Below are 8,820 nucleotides of genomic sequence, written 5' to 3'. Positions count from 1 at the left end.
TAGTGGAGTTTCTAATACTATTAACATTTACATTATTCATATGTATGTGTCTTTATACAAGGTCTATATATATTGAAGACATTCTTTAAGATGTTGAATTTTGATAACTGTTTCAATGTTCACTTATTTAAAGTTCGTAATAATCCCAGAAGTTTTAGTTGCACCAACAGTAAAGATTTGAAGTTTCACGTGCAGATAAGGTCGATGACTTACGTTCTAATACAGCGAAACTAGAACAGCTCCCCTCCCACTGGTTTGGCAAGAAGGCTTCGGGCAGACAGCACGCTAGAAGATAAATAAGACTTGATTGTCAGTTTGTTTGCTCATTGTGAGATTGATATAGGGACAGAAATACTGACGGCCTCGTTTGTCTAGAAGATAGAGAATGAAATAGAGATTTTCAGACGAGAAATAAAAGTAAGGGAAAAAAGGCACATAAGGACACTTTCGCTAAACAAGATTACTTGTACCTTAAATATTGCACGTGATAAAGCCTCACTGTTAGAGCCGAAATATTGTACAGAAATAAAACTATTATTCTACAAATAGCTTGATAAGATTACTTTTAACTCCGGGAAACAAACTACAAACATTTATAATAAAGAGAACTCGACTTGTTTAGTGTCTTGTTAATAATCAATGAATATTATAGTCAGTAATTTCAATGTCTACCAGAACACACTTCAAAATGTCTAATTATCGTTTTCATAAAATGCAGCTACATCAAAAAAAGATCCTCGATACGACTTAATGAATTAACATGATAACACTACATTAGATTAATCGTTAAATTATGTAATGAACGAATTTAGGTAGAATTGGTAACTTTGTTTCTCTTATCACTGACCTTAAAGTAGGATCCCCCGGTGGGACAGTAGTAAGTTTTCGGACTTATAACGCTAAAATCCGGGGGTTCGATTCCTCAAAGTGGATCCCGTAAATAGCTAAAGTTGTCTTTGATCTAAAGATAAACAAACAAATCGTAGAGTGGTTACAGTTAATATTTAACTTTTAGTTAACATCATTTAATAAATTATATTTTCTTACAAATATAAAACTAACCTTTAATTCATTACTCATTAGAAAACCAATGATGCAATAAAAGAAAATTTTTGTACATCAGTGTTAATCACAATGAAACTTCTTCGGGTAAGTATGTAGGCTTAGAACGTGTGTGATAAACCGAAAATCTTTGACTCTACACAGTAACCAGACACTACTGTGTAAAATCTATTATTTATTCAGTTTCTCTTCCTCGACTGACAACTGTTTCTTTTGAGAACTTAAATAGACTGCAAATGCCTGTTGAAAGAAAAGAAGAAGACGTTTAGACTTAATACTTACTGCTCGCTCCTTCAACTTACGTTTAGGCTTAATACTGCTCGCTCTTTCAGTCTTGGGGGCGTTGTAATGTGACGATCAATCCTACTTTTAGTGATTAAAGAGTAACCCAAGAATTGACAGTGGGTGGTGTTAACTAGCTGTCTTCCCTCTATTCAATCACTTCTAAATTAGGGACAGCTAGCACAGGTAGCCATCGGGAAGCTTTATACGAAATTCCTAAAAAAAAAAATTAAACCGTTGTTCTACATAATGGTTTTCACACTAAGTTCGAATCTCAATGAACACTGAGAGTCTTTTACATCTTTAATCAGCATATATGTATAAAATCTAACATGAAATTCACTAGACACAGAGGACGTGCTGACCTACAGTCCTAAACTTTTCTTAAAGTCTCGAGTGACGATTTGAAGACAAGTTTTTGGTTTCATGTGTTTTTAATTCACCGAGAAGTGATTGGTTTTGGAGGTCAAGTTGATATCTTAGATTAGCTAGTCTAGTGGACTTCAGCACATATTTGGAGTATGAGTAAGTTGTCTAATACCAACGTCTGAGAATTGCAGGACTTATAGGTTTCCAAGAACAACTGGTTGATGCACAGCACGTCTGAGAATGGGATATACTGGCATATTGTTCCTTTCTCCTTCAGTTTGGAAGAGAGGGAATATAATCCAAATGCCCTTGTGACAATGCTTCTTGTAAAATTCAAGAAAGCTGTAGAGCTTCTGAAGTTTCATAAGAAGTCAAAGTACCATCATATTGTATATATCAAATACAGCTTAACTGGTAATCACGATAGCAACAGGCAGATGAATAAGTCGTTCACCATACAAACTGCAAAGAATTAAAAATTATATACAGTAAGACCACTGTAGAAGTTTGTGAATGGTTGGGTATTATTCTTGGAGGTCGTAGAGATGATATCACAGACGAGAAAGACGAAGAGTACACTACCAATCCTGGAAATTCCCTAGTGCTTCTTCACCTCTGGTGTGATGCTGGTGGTACTGCTTTGAAGGAACACATGGAAAAATGAAACCTATTGCTCAAACATTACACAAAACGAAGTGATCGATGTAATTGATGGCATAATCAGAAAAAAAAAGGAACATAAAATCTGACATGTTCTCCATCCTCTCTGATGAAATACAGAATGATGCTTCTATTGAACATATCAGCTTAATTTTGAGGTATGTTCACTGGGAAAGTGTTGCTTTAGTTATGAAGGAAAATTTTAAGTATTCAAAGAACAGCATTATGAAATATTCTGGACAGTAGCACCAATATTACATAAGCTAAAGGAATCGGGTCTTGACTGTGAATATATGCATGGACAAGGCTTCTGTGAATACTGCAAGTGCGATAATTCCGAAGAAATACCCTTTGGCTACTTACTTTCATTGGTTTAGCCATTTGTTCAATCTGTCTATCATACACTCCTGCTCTATTTTCTGGTAAGTAATATAAAGTGTACTGTAAGTGGGCTACGCAATTTTTTTAACATGGTAAGTGACAGGCAGGATAAGTTGTTTGAATTGATCGAACATTACTTTGCTGACAACAGAAGGCATTGCAAAACAAAATGGATAAACGCTATACAGTGCTCGAGTCATTTTGGAACTGTACTCTGCTGTCATCCAAGCACTATGTAACATTGCCTACTGCCAAGGTACAGAATCATAGATCTGTCCAATAATAAATTATGGAAATGGCCTGTTTGCAGCCGTTGAAAATAGTTCATTTGTCATCACATTTGTGGTCATTTGCAACATCCTTAGTTACATCAAAAGCTTGACTATGTTGCTTCAGCAAAGTGTGCTGGACATTTAATGCGATGATATTGGTGAAAGATGTGCAAGAAAATATGGATGACTGGCAAAAGTGGTAGATGTCGAGAAACTGAAAAATTAATTGAGAAAACAGAGACTGAAGTGGCAACAGTTCCAAGATAATACAATCAACGGAATCATAATGACGGTGTAGAAGCAGACAAGGATTCGTGATGATTTCGTTTCTCAACAACTTGATAGACGAACCTGACCACAGATTTTGAGAATATACACAAATCCCCCTACCGTCATTTATTATGAAAATGGAAGGTTCCAGCTGAGAACCTAGCGACTCTGAACTGCCGTCTCCAGTGTCTTCATTGTTTATACAAACAATTTTTTAAGTTCGACCCAGCTTGACTCTCAAATCGCAGTATTTAATCATTATGAAAATAAAATATTTCCGTATCTCTCGACGCTTCTTCAAGTGATTTGTACTGTCCCTATGACAACATGAATGGATGATCACAGTCCATCACCGTTTTTAGACATTCCTGAGAAGCGCCATATGGACTCGCACTGCTTCACATTCAGTGGAATATTTTAAATGACCTGGATAGGGTTGTCAGCATTGTCGCAATCAAAGCAAAGGTACATAGTCTTTTCATAACGTTTTACAGAGCTCCTGAGATGTTTTTATAATTTTCAATGTATTTGGTGTCTCCTTATAAACGATACAATTGTACATAATATACTGCGATACATATTTATCTGGTAGAACTTTTTCCATATTAGGGCAATCTTGATGCTCCCCAGTGGTAAGTCTGTGGACATCAGAAACTGGGTTTCGATACCCATGATGGGTACAGAACAAATAGCACATTGTGTAGCTTTGTGCTTAACTCCAAACAAACAAAAGTAAACAATATTTTAACGTTGACATATAGTTATTAGTCTAACCATAGCGCAATCTGTATTGTGACATTCGTCTACCTACAGTCTGTTGATATGTACAAGCTTTAACAATCAAACTCCAAACAAACAAAAGTAAACAATATTTTAACGTTTACATATAGTTATTAGTCTAACCATAGCGCAATCTGTATTGTGACATTCGTCTACCTATAGTCTGTTGATATGTACAAGCTTTAACAGTCAACAACCATCTATCAGTGTAGAGTTATTTGTCTCATTAACAACCATCTATCACTGTAGTGTTATTTGTCTCATTAATAGCCATCTATCAGTGTAGTGTCATTTGTCTCATTAATAGCTATCTATCACTGTAGTGTTATTTGTCTCGTCAAAAGCCATCTATCAGTGTAGTTTTATTTGTCTCATTAATTGCCATCTATCACTGTGGTGTTATTTGTCTCATTAATGCTAATGAGACAAATAACACTACAGTGATAGATGGCTACTAATGAGACAAATAACACTACACTGATACATGGCTGCTGATGAGACAAATAACACTACAGTTATAGATGGCTATTAATGAGACAAATAACACTACACCGATAGATGGTTACTAATGAGACAAATAACACTACACTTATACATGGCTGCTAATGAGACAAATAACACTACAGTGATAGATGGCTACTAATGAGACAAATAACACTACACTGATAGATGGCTATTGACGAGACAAATAACACTACACTGATACATGGCTAGCCATGTATAAGTGTAGTGTTATTTGTCTCGTCAATAGCCATCTATCAGTGTAGTGTTATTTGTCTCATTAGTAACCATTTATCGGTGTAGTGTTATTTGTCTCATTAGCAGCCATGTATCAGTGTAGTGTTATTTGTCTCGTCAATAGCCATCTATCACTGTAGTGTTATTTGTCTCATTAGTAGCCATCTATCACTGTAGTGTTATTTGTTTCATTAGCAGCCATGTATCAGTGTAGTGTTATTTGTCTCGTCAATAGCCATCTATCAGTGTAGTGTTATTTGTCTCATCAACAACCATCTATCAGTGTAGAGTCATTTTTCTGATTAGTAACCATGTATCAGTGTAGTGTTATTTGTCTCGTCAATAGCCATCTATCAGTGTAGTGTTATTTATTTCATCAACAGCCATCTATCAGTGTAGTGTTATTTGTCTCATTAGTAACCATCTATCGGTGTAGCGTTATTTGTCTCATTAGCAGCCATGTATCAGTGTAGTGTTATTTGTCTCGTCAATAGCCATCTATCAGTGTAGTGTTATTTATCTCATCAACAGCCATCTATCAGTGTAGTGTTATTTGTCTCATTAGTAACCATCTATCAGTGTAGTGTTATTTGTCATTAAAAAGTAACATTTATCCAACAATAATCTGTACATACAAAGAAATAGACTCATGCCTAGTCAACCTTTGTTTGTGAAAACTTTAAAGTCGTTCTTTGTTAATTGTAGGAGTGAGTTAATTAATTTATCATTTATTGAAATGTATACTCTCCATAGTCAGACGAAACAATTTTATTGACAAGAAAAGAACGCTTTCAGTATTTCCATCACCTAAAAACAGATTTTTTATTCCACGCTAAAAGTTGTAAAAAGTCTCAAACATGTTTCAGAAACGTGTTGTAGAGCGTTCATCTCACAAATGTTTTTAAGTATATCCCACCCCTCTCGCTTGGGCGTTGTCTCAGTACCGGTTCTTATCAGCTATTCTCTAGTTACACCACCTTCCTCCTAAAAAAATCCTGGATCCGCCCATGAAGCAATAAATGATTTTCACGTTTTATCTTTTAACTTCTCATCTACTCCAATTACCTATACTCTCTCTGTAAAGATGTGTTTGTGTGTATGCTACGACGAATGCGTATATTTAGGAAGTGTGCATATTTAATGGTCATTATACACATTAACCAGAGTTTTGAGGGAATGTGTGTATTTTGAATAATGACGTTTTGCAAAGTATCTTGTCAAGTGTATATTGCCAGTGGTCATTATGAATGTTAATCGGACAATGTGCAAAATGTTCTCCAATGACTTTGCTTATTATGCATAGTAGTTACGTTATAAACGCCGAAAGCTAGCGAAAGATTACAAATCAATAAGCCTAACATTACTTATAAAAATCACATGAACTGTAAATGTTTTTCACATTCCTCTAGTTTAGTGAGTTGTGGGAGACAAAAGATAGATCTGAAATGTTATTTTTACGCGCCTCTGCTTTTGAATCCGAAATGGACAAATTATGACAACGTGGGGGAAAACATTTACAGCTTACATGATTGTTATGAATATATCAATTCTTCGTCTACCCATATTTACTGTAACATATATATATACACCTTGGTTTATCGTACTTATACAATTTCTAGGATACGAATTACCTAAATCTCTACTATCTTTGTCATTCGGGTTATCAACCTCTACACGCTTTTTTTCAAGTCAGTTGGTTCATATCCTGAGGTCAGCAATAATAAAAATAGCTTTTGTTATACGAATATCATGAATTAACGACTGGACAGGTAGTCGCCCTCTCTCTCCAGTCTTTGTACAGAATAAACCTGCTAGCGAACGTTTTTCTAAGTAACGTCTTTATTTAATCACATCACACAACTCTTTACTTTAAAGTGGTTATATTCACGTTATTCTTGTCATTAGTAGAATTATTTTAGTCAGTCCAATCACAAAATTCTTTATTATAATGAAGTTACATTTCCACTAATGACAAGAATAACGTGAATATAACCATTTTAAATGTAACTTCATTATAATAAAGAATTTTGTGATTTGATTGACTAAAATAATTCCACTAATGACAAGAATAACGTGAATATAACCACTTTCAATGTAACTTCATTATTATAAAGAATTTTGTGATTTGACTGACTAAAATAATTCTACTAATGACAAGAATAACGTGAATAAAACCACTTTAAATATAACCTTATTATAATAAAGAATTTTGTGATTTGACTGACTAAAATAATTCCACTAATGACAGAAATAACGTGAATATAACCACTTTAATTATTTTAGTTAATCAAATCACAAAATTCTTTATTGTAATAAAGTTATATTTAAAGTGGTTTTATTGACGTTATTCTTGTCATTAATGGAATTATTTTAGTTAATCAAATCACAAAAATCTTTATTATAATGAAGTTATATCTAAAGTGGTTATATTCACGTTATTTTTGTCATTAGTAGAATTATTTTAGTTAATCAAATCACAAAATTCTTTATTGTAATAAAGTTATATTTAAAGTGGTTTCATTCACGTTATTCTTGTCATTAGTGGAATTATTTTAGTTAATCAAATCACAAAATTCTCTATTATGATGTGGTTATATTCACGTTATTCTTGTGATTAGTGGAATTATTTTAGTCAATCAAATCACAAAATTCTTTATTATAATAAGGTTACACTTAAAGTGGTTTTATTTACGTTACTCTTATCCTTAGTGGAATTATTCTAGTCAATCAAATCACAAAAATCTTTATTATAATAAGGTTATATTTAAAGTGGTTTTATTCACGTTATTCTTGTCATTAGTAGAATTATTTTAGTCAATCAAATCAGAAAAATCTTTATTATAATAAGGTTATATTTAAAGTGGTCATATTCATGTTATTCTTGTGATTAGTAGAATTATTTTAGTAAATCAAATCACAAAAATCTTTATTATAATAAGGTTATATTTAAAGTGGTTTTATTCACGTTATTCTTGCCATTAGTAGAATTATTTTAGTTAATCAAATCACAAAAATCTTTATTATAATAAGGTTATATTTAAAGTGGTTATATTCATGTTATTCTTGTGATTAGTGGAATTATTTTAGTAATCAAATCACAAAATTCTTTATCATAATAAGGTTATATTTAAAGTGGTTATATTCACGTTATTCTTGTCATTAGTAGAATTATTTTAGTTAATCAAATCACAAAAATCTTTATTATAATAAGGTTATATTTAAAGTGGTTATATTCATGTTATTCTTGTGATTAGTGGAATTATTTTAGTCAATCAAATCACAAAATTCTTTATTATAATAAGGTTACATTTAAAGTGGTTATATTCACGTTACTCTTATCCTTAGTGGAATTATTTTAATCAATCAAATCACAAAATTCTCTATTATGATGTTGTTATATTTAAAGTGGTTATACTCACGTTATTCTTGTCATTAGTGGAATTATTTTAATCAATCAAATCACAAAATTCTCTATTGTGATGTGGTTATATTTAAAGTTTTTATATTCACGTTATTCTTGTCATTAGTAGAATTATTTTAGTCGATCACAAAATTCTTTATTATAATGAAGTTATATTCAAGGTGGTTTTATTCACGTTATTCTTGTCATTAGTGGAATTATTTTAGTCAATCAAATCACAAAAATCTTTATTATAATAAGGTTATATTTAAAGTGGTTATATTCATGTTATTCTTGTGATTAGTGGAATTATTTTAGTCAATCAAATCACAAAAATCTTTATTGTAATAAAGTTATATTTAAAGTGGTTTTATTCACGTTATTCTTGTCATTAGTGGAATTATTTTAGTCAATCAAATCACAAAATTCTTTATTTTAATGAAGTTACATTGAAAGTGGTTATATTCATGTTATTCTTGTGATTAGTGGAATTATTTTAGTAAATCAAATCACAAAAATCTTTATTGTAATAAAGTTATATTTAAAGTGGTTTTATTCACGTTATTCTTGTCATTAGTGGAATTATTTTAGTCAATCAAATCACAA

The 8,820-nt window shown here is 32.1% G+C and overlaps 1 long non-coding RNA gene across 1 annotated transcript; it reads right to left on the bottom strand.

Moving 5' to 3' along the window:
* Positions 1-212: 212 nt before the first annotated feature.
* On the bottom strand, positions 213-1,400 carry LOC111083759. The gene is made up of 3 exons (XR_002609230.1): positions 1,365-1,400; positions 848-961; positions 213-285 (listed from the first exon to the last, which is right to left on the bottom strand). It is a non-coding gene; the product is annotated as an uncharacterized LOC111083759 (long non-coding RNA).
* Between the last annotated feature and the right edge of the window lie 7,420 nt (positions 1,401-8,820).

The sequence above is a fragment of the Limulus polyphemus genome, unplaced genomic scaffold (genome assembly GCF_000517525.1).
Source record: "Limulus polyphemus unplaced genomic scaffold, Limulus_polyphemus-2.1.2 Scaffold11067, whole genome shotgun sequence".
NCBI classification, from domain to species: Eukaryota; Metazoa; Arthropoda; class Merostomata; order Xiphosura; family Limulidae; genus Limulus; species Limulus polyphemus.
The sequence above is the reverse complement of the archived record's forward strand: the minus strand, read 5'-3'. Positions and strand labels throughout refer to the sequence as shown.